We start from the raw sequence: 16425 nt of genomic DNA, 5'->3' as shown, positions 1-16425 counted from the left end.
TGATTGTGTTACGGGATACATAATGTAAAACCAAACTCTGCAAGTTGCCTTTATTTCAAATGAGCTTGATATTATTTGGCGAACACTTTGTTGTAGAACATTATTCTGAGTCATGTTGAAAATGTCCTCTAAACAGCATTCGATGATGGACAATGGCCAAGGAGCTGTCAGTGGTTATGTTGAAGCTGAGATACTTTTCTTTCAATTCCATCAGAATCCCAAGCAAGGAAACAAATGTTTTGGGGCTACTTTTGATGAGCCACATAGCCCCAAAATAATAAGAGCTGTCCCAAATATGGTGGTGGGTCCACCATTCTTGGTGCCCTCCGGTGGCTGGGATGACAAGTACCACACACTAACTCCTCCCTTCTCATCTCTTGTGAGTGGATGTATCTGGAAGAAGCATGAGCATCTGGAGGAAGACCCTGCTTAAGGCTTGGATTAAGGCAGGTCATTTGGCAGACATGATAGGTGAAAAAATGAGTGAATGCATCTTTTGGTTCTCCTCCCAACAGCAAATAGAGTTGGAGGAAGCAAATGTATCTGGGTAGATGAGTGAATGAAAGAAAGGAGAAAGAAATTTAGCTAACTGAGGAGATAAGAGTTAAACTGTGGACTCTGATGAGTTTCTAATATATGTCAAAGGAGGAATTAGAGTTATGTAAAGTTATAGAAAACTAGAAATTTCTATTATCTTTGTCACTCATTTAGCATTATTCCAGGACACCAAAACTAAAAATAAAATTCATAGGATCTGAAATTTAATCTGACTCTGCTCAGACCTTCCAAACAAAGAATAACATCTATGTATTAAAAAATAAATGTGTTGCTATTCTGATTTAGTTTCTGTAGTTAAAAACAGCATTTCAGAGGATTTTAATATTCTTCATTCTGTATGAATAGTATTTCCGGATTTGTGCCTGTCTAATGAGCCTAAATTCCTCGGGGAAAGCACAACACACATGCTACCAAGTTGTTTCCAGCCCCAATTGCTCCACTGCTATGATTCCTTGCCGTATCTTTGTGTTTTCCTTCTTTTTCCATATCTTTAATATTATTCACCTAAAATCATTTTTTACTCTCCTTATTCTTCCCCTGATCCTCCCAGGATTTCAATTTTTCAAGAAAGCCATCTGATTCTATTAAAAAGCAGACAATGAAACAAATGCTTCCAAGCCCAGCATAGTCTGGGAGGTCTGGCCAATACCAGCACCAGGGGACTCACGGGAGACCCGCGAGATACTCAGGTCACATGCCCCATTTAATTTTAGATTATTTATGCTAAGTCAAGCCAGTCTTGAATTGACTATAATGTCCTGTTATTATTCCCCAGCTTCCTTCATGATCAGTGGAGGTGATGGAGTTGGCTGGTTGAGTCTTTCCCAAACTATGGCGTTCTCTCTGCTGTTGCTTTGGGAAGGCATTGTGCCCTTCCTGGAACTGTGGCAGCTTCTTTTGATGGCATTTATACTTGCTTTCTGCTTGTGATAATAATCTGAAATTACCTTTATAAGTAGGTGAAACAATTATCTGATTAAAAAAAATTCAGTTGTTAAATAGTACAAAAGGTGAGTGGATCCAGTTGGAGCAGGAAAGTGGAGCAACGATGACCCAAGTGTGAGAGACATGCTGATTGGTTCACGCAGCAGGGGACACTGCACAGTTTCAGCCACAGAGCACACGCTGATCAGTCTCAAATTGTACTAGCAGAGCTGCCTTGCCAGAGGAAAGGAAGCAATGGAATTTTCAGAATCCATTACTATATGAATTATGGATTAAATCAGTAAAGGTTCTGAGCTATAGATTGACATGATGCATCCTGTCAAAGGACCACTTATAAACTTGGAAGGTTCATTTATGATGTAACATGTCAAAAGCCCATTTATTAAAATCTCTGTGCCCTGGATTGATGAGATTGTCTTTTCTCAAAATATATTTTAGTCTTAAGTGAAGGGAAGAGGAAAGAAAAGACAGCTTTCTTTTTAAAGTGACCGGAGACTATTGCAATTGTCCATGTAAGGGATGGTGAAGATCTGAAATGAGCTGTGGCTATGGGGAAGTTTGGCGAAATATTAACTGGTAGAATATTGGACTTCGAGTTACCAACTGGGTTCTATCCCTATTTAAAGGCCTTTGAACGTGGGACTTGACCTCATTTGTCCTGAGAGTTGCCCTCAGGCCTTCAAGCTCATTTTGCCCACTTAAGGCCTTTTCACAAATGAGGGTTTTGAAAGGAAATGAGTATAACCCAGTTTTCTAAGGGGACTTCTCTATGAATGCTGATGTATAATAAAGACGCGCTTTATAAATTAAAAAAATGTAATGTGAAAAATGTAGATTGAGTGTGTGATGATATTAAAGATGACAAATTGGTGTGTAGTAACAGTGAAATAAAAGTCATGAAATACAAAGGAGGACCGATGTTGTTAATTAAATGGCATAACAGACTGTGAAGTGAGTTCTGTACTGGGTTGATTCTTTTGGTAAATAGACAAGATATAAGGATTCACTCATTCATCCATCTAGTCCATAAATATTTATTGAGCACATTGATTATGGTTTTATGGATCAACAGCATCAAGAGTGGAGGTGACCAGAATAGGTCGCGGACACTGTATTTCAGAAGTAAATGCTCCACTCAGGAACTGCTAGCTAAGAGGGATGTTATTTATTGGTGCAGACAAATTAAAAACATAAATAACATTCTAGTGTCTAAATCTTTTCAGTAAACACAAATTATGAGTTTTGTATATGTAAAACACAATCTCCCTGCGGAAAAACACTTTGTTGATGATTTATGTTGTACCAAGTATGGGGCAATTGCTAAAGTCAAAACCATTCCCTAATTCTGGCTGCCTTAGTAGATCTCCCACCCTCAGTCAGCCCAAATATATTCAGAGATTGATTTATGGATAATAAAGTAATGTCTGTCTGGTCAACTCTCCTTCGTTCATTTTCAAATGGATGGCGTTGTCATGGCCCTTGTGTCTTTGGTCCCAGTTTGATTTCAAGTCTACTCTTGGAAATTGGAAATGGCCACAGTAAAGGGGCTTCCTCTGGTCCTATTCTTTCTCTCTCTCTGGGTGTGACCAATCTTGGGCACAAGGAGGAAGCAGGGTCCTAGATTTGGTTTTGGGGAGAAGGTGCCTTTCCCTTAAGCCCATTTCTTGCCTACTCATCCCAACTTTTAAATCTACTCTCTGTGTAGCAGCCAGAAAGATATTAATAAAAACAAAAACAAAATCTACATTAAAACACATCATCTTTCTCTCCAAGTGTTACAATATATTCAGCACAAATCCTGACTCTAGCACAGCCAGCCCTACCGAGTTGCTCATAGTATCTCAACCATGTTGATACTTACTCCTTCCTTACACCCCCTACACTCTCTTTTGGTTATGTTTTGCATGAGCTATTCTTTTGGCAGTGACTGCTTTTTTCCCAGTGGAGGTCCGGTGAGCTTAGGTTAGGGAAACCTTTCCTGAGCACCCAATCTGAAGAAGATGACCTCCTTTTATCTACTGATAACATCATTTATAGTATGCTATATTTTTACTTCATAACATAATTTCTTATGTCATTCTTTATATGTTTGCTTATTATTTGTGCTTAGTATGAGAGCAAGTAACACACCTTTTTGGTTGATCATTGAATAAATATAGAGCATGTATCTGGCACACAACAGGTAATCAATAGATATTTTGTTGAAAATGTTGACTGTCAGCATCTGTTCATTTAAATAAACCCATTATTGTTGAGGTGCAAATTTGAGATAAAACAGAGTTGTACCTCTGTGGACAAACAAATTATGAAAGTTCAGGGTATAGTTTGTGGTGTGGTGAGATGTTTTGTGTGCACCCTGGAAGTTGTTCTATGTGCTGAGGCTGTGGTGGGCAGGCAGTATGTAGTCTTTGACTCTGACATTTTTCTTTGTGACTTTTATACTGGTTGGGGGACAGACTGAGCCACCTGGATTTAGTATCTCCTATGGCTGAGGCACAATGGCCTGCTCACCTCAAGTCTTTGAATATGTACCATCTTTACATGTCATCTGTTTTTAGCTAGAACCCTGGCTGGCACAGGATATGAACAAATAGGACAAGATTAGTGTGAGTTTGATGAAGCTTAAAAGGGGTTGATTTTAGTTTATTTCTTGGCTCAGAGCAGGAGAGAGTCTTTGCTATTTCCATAAGTTCTAGCTAATCTCCCTTGTTTGAGGAATGTTAGGGGAGTTTCGGAGTTCCTTTGTTATGGTCCCTGGACTCTTTAAGTCTTGGAGCTCTGTGCCCTTATTGTCAGAGCTCAAGACAGGAAGAAGAGAAAAACAGTAGACTAAAGGGAGAACCCTAGCAGGTGAAATGCTAAGAGACAGAGTCCTACAAACGGTACTGTTATACCATTTTAAAGAGAATTAAATGCAGTACAGCTTTTAGCCTCTTCACATATTCTTTTGAATGCTTTACCTCATAGTATCAGGGTCTGATACTGTACCTGACCTTCACTGCTACTGTTTCCCTCTTCTGTATGGCAGAATTAGGGGTGAGCACAAGAAGACCTTAGTTCTCACTGGAAATTGAGAGTTTGCCACAGTGTTAGCCAAGGTGTTATACCTGTCTGGCCATACTTCCAAATGGGGCTCTGTGTGTGTGTGTAGTGTGTGTATGTGCACATACACACAGATCTTCTGGATTTAGATGAACACTGCTCATCAGTTATGGATTGAATGTTTGGTTACACACTGCCCTCCACCAATTCACATGGTGAAGCTTGTGATGTATCAGGAGATGGCCTTTGGGAGGTCGTTAGATTTAGATGAGGTCAAGAGAGTGGAGCCTCCAGGATGGGATGAGTGCTCCTGTAGAAACCACAGAGAACCTGGGTGTTCTCTCTCTCTCCACCGTGTGAGGCTACACTAAGAAGTATGTACTCACATACTTCTGACACAGAGATAAACAGGTAGCACTGTTGAATGCATAAGGGTTAGAAAGTGACAACCGTCTTAAAGCAATAACTTGCCTGGAACGTTCTTGTTTGATTCTATAGCAAACACAATCCCTCGCATCTATTCATCATTTCTTTGTTCCTCTCAGAGTCCTGAAGTGAGACTTTTCTCTGAAAGTCTGCCCTTGGGCTACTGGAGTCAGAAAGCTGAAAGTGTTTGTGGATAGCTCAGCCCCAGGGACTGACTCAGTTACAGGAAAGCAAGTGGGTCCATGTGCCTATGGTCACATAGCTTTAGGTTCAGTGAGTTTAGCGGCCGTAGTTCCCAGAGGAGGGATGCTTCCTCCAAGGGTGCGCAGTAAGAATTCCATTTCCAATAAAGCTATGGCTGCTAACCTGGACACTTAGGGCTTTTTGTGAGTGTGGAAAAGAGGGGGGCTACTTTACTAATGGGGGTAATTGACTCTGAGCATCATGAAGCGGTAGGGTTGCAACTACACCAAAGGAGAAAGGATTAGGGCATCCTCTGGGCTTTGTCTTAGTGTTTCCATATTTATTTTTAACCATGAATAGACAATTACAGTGACCACAGCCTGATATGAGAGTCATAGCTCGGTTCAGACCCTTCAGAAATGAAGGTCTGGTTCCTTCCACCAGGCAACCTTCCTGGACCAACAGTGCTGGGGAATGGCAGGGAAATCTAGACTGGGTGGTGGAGGAATGAGGTCATGAATACCAGTTATGAACTTGAGATCAATTGCAGTATTGGCTTTCATTTATCACCAATACTTCTCTTGTAAGTTTTTTTCCCCAGAAGCTGTGACAAATCAACATTTTGAAGAATCAGTGACAATATGAAGTAACCATAATGTGAGATGTAATTAGGTTGCCTCAGACCAATTTACCAGGTCTGTGTGCCTCTATCCTGGCTCAGTACACTTTGGCTTCGTCGCCCTCATCAGCACGTCTTCTGCAGGAACCTGCTGGCAGGTTTTCCTGTGAGCACAGAGAGCTAGAAGTGCCGAGGGATTACAACCAGCAGCGGGCTCAGACAGTGACTGAAAGGGATAGAGTTTGAGAGCCTAGAGCCCTTTCTCAGACTGGGACAATGCTGAAATGTAGGCTACACTTGAGTTTTCCTTCAGGGTAAGGCTGAAACTATCAAAAGACTTTATCTGAAATCTCCCCATTTGTTGTTGCTTCCCCCATTCCTTTATAGAATTGTTCTGGATAGTTTCTTCTATACAGGCAGAACTTGTTTTATTGCACCTCTCAGATATTATTATTTTTTTTTTTTTTACAAATTGAAGGTTTGATGCAAACTCACCTCCAATAAATCTATTGGCATCATTTTTCCAACAGTACATGTTCACTTAGTGTCTCTGTGTCACATTAATTAAAGTAGGTACATTTAAAAAAATGCTATTATTACACACTAAATAGACTATAATATAGCACAGACATCACTTTTGTATGTACTAGGAAGCCAAAGCAATTCATGTTACTTGATTTTATAATTTGCTTTATTTCAGTAGTCTGGACCGAATCCCCATTATCTCCAAGGTGTGCCTATGAACATTTGCATATGAATCGCAATCTCAAAGTCAACTTTTGGAGAGCTCAACATAAGACATATTCTTTTGTCCTTGTCCAGCTGTTCAGAAAATACATTGTGATGGGTCACAATTGTCCTTGTAAGTGATCACAGCTGAGGAACTGATGTGGAACCACCCAAGAGGCAGCCCTTTGTTGAGAGACAATTCTCCTGAGTCCCTTTGCATTTCTACATATTTTCTAAGAGAGGCACAGATCACCTTTTGTTCCAAGTTATTTGCTATTTCAAGTTATTTGTATAGGGAGCAGCCTTGGATCATACACTGTGTCCTTCCAGAGTAAAAGGACAGCAAACTTAGTGCTCATTATAAAAGATTTGTGCTTCCTAAGTTCAGGGCTCTCTTCCCAGAGTGTAACCCTCTGCATGTGCAGGCATCTCAGGGGCCACCATGTGGCCCTGGGGGTTTGGGAACAAGGGGAATTAATGCAGATATGCTGATGCTCATGCTGTGGTTGTCCTCTAATTGTAAAGTCCCTTATCTCTGATCAGGCATCAATGAAACTGGACTACTAACATCCAAGCTTGAAAATGGGGCAGTCTTAGACTTTTCACTTCTCTTGACCGCTTGTCTGCTCAGGAATTGCTAGTTGCTCCCTTGACAGGTCATTGTGTTCTCCTCCTCATTTATTTGCTAAATCTGCCAGAATGGGCTTTTCTGACCCTCCCATTGGATCTGGCATCTTCTTCCTTTTATTTCCACATCTGGTATCTGTTGATTGGTCAGATGCCACCTTGATCTTTACTCTCACAAAAATAAAAACCCCACACAACTAAAAAGTACTGCCCCAGGGATGCTCTGCCTCAAACACCCAAGGTTTCCTGGTTAACCTTGTAGCTCCTGCTGGCTTGGCCTCCCTTCGGTGCCTCCCAGTCAGCTACCCTGGGCTGGAGGACCTGCCCAGTCCAGGATATCTCCTTCCCTATTTTTGATCCTGTAGATGAAAACCTAAGTTTTCAAATGGAATTTGTGTTGTTCATTTACATGTTAAAATGAGCCCAGAGGACTTCATAAATTGGCATGTTATTATTTTAAATGACAGGGAAAATAACACTGAAACCTTAAACTCAAAGTTTCTTGACGGCTCATTTGTGAAATCAGAAAATCCTATTTTTTTAACATTTCAGTTTCTATTTTACTTACTGTCAAAGTAGTCGTTTTGTTTTTATTACCACCCAAAGAGCCTATTATCTCTTTTCATCATGTGAGCCTGCCCAAAGTGACATGTCTCACCTAGAGAGTGACAAAGCAAAACCACTACGTGAATGTGGGGGCTTCGTGGTGGAATCTCTTGGAAAATATCTATTATTGAGACATAAAATCTGGTGATGATTTTATTTTAGGATTTAGAATTTAAATAGTTTAAACAAGATAACCCAATGCCATGGGAAAATTGCAGCATAAGGAGAAGCTATATTTCTAATTTACTGATCTTGGGCACTTAAATTCTTTAAGCCTCTGTTTATTTGACTGTGAAGTGGATATAATAGCAATGGTCCCAAAGGGCTGTTAGGGAGATCAGTGAGCCAGGCATGTGTAAGCATGGTAAAGCATTATGCAAAGATGCAGTCTGACCCAGAAGAAGAATTTAACAAGTGCTTGTTAAGGAAGAAAGAAGATGTTATTTAATGACTTCAAATTTACTGAGATCCATTAAAGGAGATGATATTAGATCATAATTAAAAATGACTTAAAATTATTTTTAGATTATTTGAAAATTAATATTCCTGGATCCAAACTTTGTTTAGGATTTTCTGATGTCAAGAATGTTTAGTGAGTAGGAACCAAATTTCCCCTTTGTGACATTAGCTTCAAAAGCTTAGGAATTTACCCTCCAATCTATGATTAAATCAAAACTCTTATTTGATCTAATGATATTTTCACATACTTTCTGCAGGTATGGCAAGATCTATGAGTTTTTCTGTAGGGCTATAAAGCAACCCTTTCATTTGCCATGAAACTTCTGACTTCAGTTATCTCTAACAATTTATCAACGAATAACCACTGGAAAAGGGATTTTGCTGTTCTTTAGTAGGATGAGTTGAAATACGTTAACAAAAGTTCAAGTTTGGAGTTTAAGTTCATATATAATGGATTCAATTGATCTTGACTGCCTCAGATGTGGCACTGGGGTTCCAGAACAGCTTGGCCTCCATAGGGGCTGCATCTTTCTGTTTCTCATTTTCTATCTTTAAAAAAGTATCCAAATACTTAAAATATGATTAATGAGGTTATTGAACATTAGAATACAATACAGTGTTGGAATGAATTAACTACCTAAATGAGCCACCAATCATTCAGTGCTGACTTTTAATTGGTTCAGTCAGTTTATCTATTAAAAATGTTCTACATTACCACAATAATTCTCTATGATCTGACTTTGTCATTCCACTTAGGCAAAAGAACTTCTTGTCTTATAAATGACTTGCATTTTATCCATCCATTTATGCATTTATAGAACACCTACAAATAAACGTACAAATTTATATGAAATCATTGATGTACATAATCACAAGTAAGGGAATTATATGCTTCTTTCAATGTGGAAATTTAACAAGTTTACAGGATCCTGTGGGAATGAGAGAAAAGGAAGAGAGAGAGATTGAAAGGAATGGCAATAAATGATTCATTTTCATTATCATTATAGTTTTCCTTCTTGATTTATTATTTCCATAATCATTGATGAAAGAAAGAGGAGAGAAAAGAATGAATGAATGGATAACCAAATTTTGTGTCTCATACTTTTTTTTTAAAAGATTTATTTATTTATGTGTACAAGAACTGGATTAAAGGCCAGAGGTGTCAGGAATGAGAGGACTCAACAGAGACAGAGTAAGGAGTAGAACAAGCAGATTGACCGAAATGCACTGCTGAGGGGAGCAATAGGTGAGACAGGAGAGGTCTGCTGTGCCATGTGGGTCACATCCCTGACCGGCGACCGAACTACTGCTGCAGTGGCTGCGGATTGCTTCATAGTGCTGATGCTTAACCCCTTGTGCCACTAGGGAGGCCCCTCTCGTGCTCTTAATGAGTGCTACTCTCTCAGTCTCATATGCTTGAGCCAACAGAAGATGAAATTTCCAGCACTGATTTCTCAAAACTTCTTATGCTTGATTGCTTTCCTTATTTGTGGAAGAAAAAGGACCAATTAGGTAGTGATTTGCCACTGACTGAAAGATGAGTGTATGTATTTAGGATGATTATTTTTCATGGTTCTAGATTTATGTGGTTCCCTCTTTCAGGAACAGAAGATCCAATAACCTGCCAACAGCCTCAGATTCACTGTTCCAGGTGAATTAAAAGTCCACCAACACTGAGATAATAATGCTGGGGACTAGAAGGGAGAGGACAGAAATTGTCAGGTAGGCTAATAGAGAGAGATGGTGGTGTAGTCAAAAGTTCCTACAGTTGCACTAGGGACAGAATTTGTGTAAGGGCATCCTGGATACTGGTTTGGACTGACTGTGCAAACTCTGAGGTCAGCATAAGTCCATAAGCCATGAACCATATTCCCCAGGCAAATGATCACACCCCCTCACAGAGACCCCAAAGGAGGCACTGTCCCTTTCCCAAGTCAGAGCCTAGGAAAGTAGGAAGTGAACACATGTGCCAACCAATTTTTTTTTTTTTTTTTACTTCTTCTTCCCTCTGCTCATCTTCCTTACAGGGCAAATCAACAGCTCTAGTGAATTTCCAGTTCCTCACTGGCCATTCCATGGTCCATCAAGATAAATATTTATCATCCACCCACTCAGTAAATTTATATTGTAGACATAGTGCTAAACTATAGGATAGAGCAATAGCAAAACAAGTATAGTTCCCACTTACAGGAACTTACTGTCTTAGCGAGGAATATAGGCAAGAAACAAGGAAGCAAATATATGCACTAGGTAGTGGTGACAACAAGAAAATAAAACAGGCTAATGTGATAGAGAGTGGTGGGTGTTGGGGGTGGGCATTGAGGGGGGTAATTGGGAAGGTCTTTCTGATGACTGGAGGGTGACATCTGATTTTAGGCCTGAGTGTCAAAGAAGTCAGTTATTGCTTATCAGAAAGGAACATTTATAGAAGTGTAAACAGCACGTGCAAAAGTCCCGAGGCAAGAATGACTTTGATATATTTGGGAAATGAGGGTCCCTCCCAAATAAAGTAAGTGAGGAGATGAGGTCGATAGGACAAGAAGTAAGGGCCAGATATTGCAGGGCTTTTATAGATCATGGTGAGGAGTTCCAATTTTTCTTTAATATGAAGCTCTTAGAACATTCTAAGTAGAGGGGTAGCAAGATCCAATGGCCATTTTAAGTTGATCACAGTGTGGAGAAGGGATGGTAGAGGAACAAGAATGGAGGCAAGGGTCTCGATGGGTTCTCAGAAGCCCATGGGAAAAATGATGGTGACTTGGATGAGGATAATAAAAGAAGAACCTGACAAATGATTGGGCATGAGGTATATTTTGCAAGAAGAATGAAGAAAATTTAATCAAAATTGGGTGTGATATTTGAGAGAAGGAGAAAAGTTAAGGTAACATCAAGATTTCAAGCCAGATTCCCTGGATGGGTGTAATGGTATTTACTGAAATGAGGAAGCATGACAGAAGAACTGCTTTGATGGATGTTGGAAGTCAGGTGGAGATGTTGAGTGGAAAAATGCAACTCAGGAAAGAGGTCAGGGCTGGGGATACATTACCTGGGAGACATTAGAGGGTAGGTAGTGTATCAGGAAGTCACTCAGGCAGGACCCTTGGGGCACTCTGATACTGAGATGTTAGAGTAGACAAAAAAAGGAAGCTGGGAAAGAGTGGGCGTCAAGCCTGGAGGGTAACCCAGAGAAAGTGCTTGTAAAGAAAACATTTCAAGTAACTTCAAGAAGGAAGTCACCAACTGTGTTAAGTGTGGCTCAGAGAGGCTAGAGTGCATGAGAAATGATAACTTCCCTTAGCAAATGGAGGGAGCCATTTTGGTGGTGTGTAGGAATGAAATTCTGATATGAAGCAGTTCAAGAGAGTATGGACAGAAAGTTCGCTGAGTAATGCAGCAGGAGGAGTGTTATTGCAAAAGAAAATAGAAATGGAAAAGAGCTAGAGGGGAGATATGTGATCACAAGTCTCCTTCTCTCCCTTCCTCATGTTCTTCTTGCCTTCCGTTTCTTCCTTCTTTCTTTCCAAGTTGGAAGATACTATGACATGCTTATGTGCCAATGGACATGACCCAGAAGAAAGGAATAAATAAGGATCGCTAAGAAAGCAAGGAGGGGATCTTGATGATACTGAATATAATGATCACAGACTTCAGATAAAGGAATCCCTAAATCTCCCCAGTCCCACACAGCCCCATGTCAAGGTGTGTGTAGAATTATTGTGACTTAAATGAATGCAGCTATAAGAGAATCATCTAGCCAACCATGTAACCTGGAGAGAGAATTATATGATCTGATCTAGCAATTGTAAAGCACTATGTAAATAATCCATGAGCTCAGAGACTGGCAGGGCAAAAATAATTGTCAAACATGACCTCTTCACTGTCTACATCACTTCCAAGTGGTCTTTGCATCATCCTGCTCCTCTGAAGCCACAATTGGACAGGAGTTTGCAGGAAAGGACAAGCTTAGGTGGAGGCTGAGCAGCCAGAGAGATGGAAAATGCCACTCCAATGGCTAAGATGAGCTGGAGAACAGAGGGCATATTTTATTTTATTTTATTTATTTTTTTTAAGTTTTATTTTATTTTTATGCATACAAGAGCTGGGGTACAGGCCAGAGGTGCGGGTATAAGAGGATTCACCAGAGACAGAGTGGGGAACAGAACAGGCAGATTGAAATACACTGCTAAGGGGAGAAGCGGGCAAGTCAGGAGAGGTAGGCCAGGTGCACCAGGTAGGCCCAAAGAGGGCATATTTTAAAAGGAAAACAAAGGTATTCTGTGAGAAAAAAATAATAATCCATATTGGCTCTCTAAATAAGTTAACCAAATAATTGATTCATTTTCAAATTTTAGATGTGCTCTAGTAGATTGAACAACAGGGAAAAACCTCTTTTTCTCCCTGTGAATCCTTAATTTGGGTCAGTTTGGACTTATTTGTAGAAATTCTTTGCTTCTGTTAAAGAAGGAAGTCGTTTTATATTTAGAATGCAATAATAATAAGCAATTTTTGAGGACTTAAAAGAACTTTATATCATTACATTTAATCCTTACAACAGCATATTTACTTTTTTATCTTCTATTTTAAGGATGGGGAAATTGGGGCTCAAAGATATTGAGTAAGTCTCCCTAAGTCACAAAGTCCCAGATGATAGAGGTAGGTTTTGAATCTAGGAGACCTAATTCCAATGTTTTGGCATTACACCACTAGGTTATAATTTGGGGTGTAAAGGTATAGATATATCATTCCACTGGTATCCAGATGAAAAATAAATAGAACAAGCAAGCATTCATTGTGAGATTTCTCATTTTAATTATGCCTCTGTCGGCCCTTATATTTCCAGGCTTGCCTTAGTAGGCAAACAAATTCAAACCCAAACAGAAATCACATCAGGATTCTCTTGCTTGTTAGAAACTACTGAACAATTTAAAATAATTTAACACTTTCCATTGTGGAGCAACCAGAAATGGAGGTGACTTAACTGTTTCTTACCATTGCTCAGCAGAAAGCTCAGGAAACGTCTGGAAATTGTAGCTGGGAAACTTCAGGTTAACATTTTTTCATTTTTTCCCTGTGAATGTTTTCACCATGTTTCTGCTCTGTCTGCTCAAAAGGCCTCTCCTGCATGGGGAGAGATGGATGGGTAAGGGATTGTGGTCTGCTGTGTTTCATCTTCCTATCATGGACAAACATCTATCTTTGTTCACTAGCATTGGCTGGTATGGAAACATTGAATTACTCAGTGAGAAAATTCTCATTGGTCCACTGGACTTTTCTTTAAGCATATTAACATCCTATGGAATCCTATATTGTCTGTCTACATATATTTAATGGCTCACTCCCACTCACCTCATAATAAAGTATAAATATCGTTCATCTATATAAAATAGCTACAATTTTATACATGAAACTATATTCATATATAAATGATACTTAGATTTTGTCCCTACATTTCTTTACACTTTATACAAAATTATGAATAAAAACCTTATAGATAAGTCTTTGCACAGATTCTTTTTTCTTATAATTCTGGGAGGGTCATTGCTGGGTCAAGTTGTATGCGCTTTTTATAGGTATCCTCAATTTTCCCCCTAGAATGTATATACCAAGACCATGTGGAATATTTATTTGTAAGCATGCTCTCTATCATGAAGTATATCATCTCAAAGATATTCTTGCCATTATCTTGAAAAATTTTATCACAGTTTTAATTTACATCTATATATGTTCTTTTGATTCTGGGCTTTATGAAAAGTGTACCTGGGATAACAGTTTTGAAATATATGAATGTTCTTTTCCTTTTTGTACTTCCTTTTACATGATTCTTCTGCTATCCTGCCAGAGGCATCCAATGCTTTGGGGGAAGCTTAGGACTGCTGTAACAGAATGAAAGGAAAAAGAAAAAGCCAGTGTTTGGCTTTTGAATTCCAAAACAGGACTTCTGAGCTGCATTAAGATAATTGTCTCAAAAGAACGACTTTTTATACAAAGAAAACTTTTGAATTGACTATAACATACTGACAAAAAATGCACAAGTCACATGTGTCCAGCTTGATGACTTTTCACAAAGTATACCTACTTGTATAACCACTATATAGATGAAGGTAAAGAGCATTGCCTCTATCCAGAAGTTTTCCTGCCCCTTCAACTACTTTTCCGCTTCAAAGGTGTCCGCTAGTTTAACTTTTATCATCAGTGATTCGCTTTTCTTGTTTTTGAACTTTACATGCAATGACTCTTGCAACATATCGTAGTTTATGTCTCGCTTCTTTCTCTGAAATTAAGTTTGTGAGGTTTATCTGTGGTATTATGTATAGTGCTAGTTTGCTCAATTTCATTGATGTATAGTATTTCACTTTATGAAGGTACCACAATTTATTTTTCAATACAATCAATGAAAATTCCAGATGTCAACATTGCTATTGTTACTTCTTCCATTTTAGCTATTTTGTTGTTTGTCTGTTGGTATCTCATTTTGGTTTTCATTTGTATTTCACTGGTGATTGCTGATGTTGACCACCTCTTCATTCATTTATTGACCATTTATATATGCTCCTTTGTAAACTGCTTATTTGTGGGTTTTATTTTGTTTATGTTATCCACTCAAGTTGTTTTTGTTGTTGTTGGCTTGTAGTTATTCATATATTTTGGATACAAATATTTGTCAGAAATTTGCCTCTTGGAGGCCTCTTCTTCTAGTCTTGATATGGTTTTCTGAAGTGTCTTTTTTTTTTTTAAAGATTTAATTATTTATTTTATACAAGATCTGGGGTACAGGCCAATGCGCAGGAGCATGAGAGAATTCACCAGAGACAGAACAGAACAGGCAGACTGACAAAATACACTGCTGAGGGGAGCAGCAGGTGGACAGGAGAGGTCTGCCTCGCCATGTGGGACCCTCGCTGGTGGGCAGGGATCGAACTGGCGCTGCAAAGGCTGCGGACAGCTTCACAGCCTGGCGCTCAACCGCCTGCACCACCAGGGGAGGCCTGTCTTAAGTGTCTTTTCATGAATAAAATTCTTAATTTTAAAAGGGTTCTATTTATCAATCTTTTCCTTGATGATTTTTGCTGTTGTATTTTGTCTAAGAAAGCCCCACTTCAGGTCATGAATACCTCCCCTAAAAGCTTTCCTAAAAGTTTTGTTTTATTTTTCTCATTTATGTCTAAAATCTATCTGGAGTTGATTTCTGTTTATGGTGAAGTTAGAGAGTTGAGAGTAATTTTTCCCCATATGGATATCCATTCCTTTTTATTGAAAAGATCATTCTTTCCCCCACGCGTGGTAGTGCGTTTTTAGTATAAATTAAGTGACTGCACATGGTGGTCTGTTTCTGGACTTTTTATTCTGCTACATTTGTCAATTTCTCTATATTGTTCCAACACCACACTTCTGTCTTAAAAAATGTGGCTTCATCTTAAGTCCCAACATATGGGATATTAAACTCAGCTTTGCTCTTTTTCTTGTAGTTGATAGTGTTAGCTTTTCTTGACTTTTTACATTCTACATGAATTTTTTAAAAGATTTATTTATTTATGCATACAAGAACTGGGGTGCAGGCCAGGGGTGTGGGGGTTGAGAGGATTCACCAGAGACAGAGTAGGGAGCAGAACAGGCACACTGACTGAAATACACTGCTGAGGGATGCAGCAGGAGAGACAGGAGAGGTCTGCTGTGCCATGTGGGTCACCTCCCTGGCCTGGGATCCAGCTCATGCTGCAGTAGTTGCGGATAGCTTCAGAGTGCTGACATTTAACCCCTTCTGCCACCAAGGAGGCCCCTCTGCATGAATTTTAGAATGAGTTTGTTAATTACCACACAAAGAAAATCCATTGGAATTTGCTGATGATTACACTGACTCTATAGATTAGTTTTGTGGAGAATTGATACCTTTAAACTTTTGATTTTTCTAAGCTTTAATGTGGCTATCCTTGTGTCTTAGTTTATTTTAATTTCTTTCAGAATTCCTTCATAATTTTCTGTGAAGTATTTCACTTCTTTCATTAAGTTGTAACTAGCTACTTGTTTCAAAAATTTTGAGGGGGGGTCATTTCAAAAATGATACAATTTTTAAGTATCATTTTTTAAATGTACTATAGTATAAAAATAAAATACATATTTGTATAATGGGCCTTCTATCCAGTAACTTTGCTGGGTTCATCTATTAATTCTAGCAATTTATCTGTGTAGATTCATTTGGAACTTTCTACTTTCCAGTAATTGCAAATAATGAA

This window comes from Talpa europaea (genome assembly GCF_964194135.1).
Source record: "Talpa europaea genome assembly, chromosome: 4".
In the NCBI taxonomy this organism is placed as follows: domain Eukaryota; kingdom Metazoa; phylum Chordata; class Mammalia; order Eulipotyphla; family Talpidae; genus Talpa; species Talpa europaea.
The sequence above is the reverse complement of the archived record's forward strand: the minus strand, read 5'-3'. Positions refer to the sequence as shown.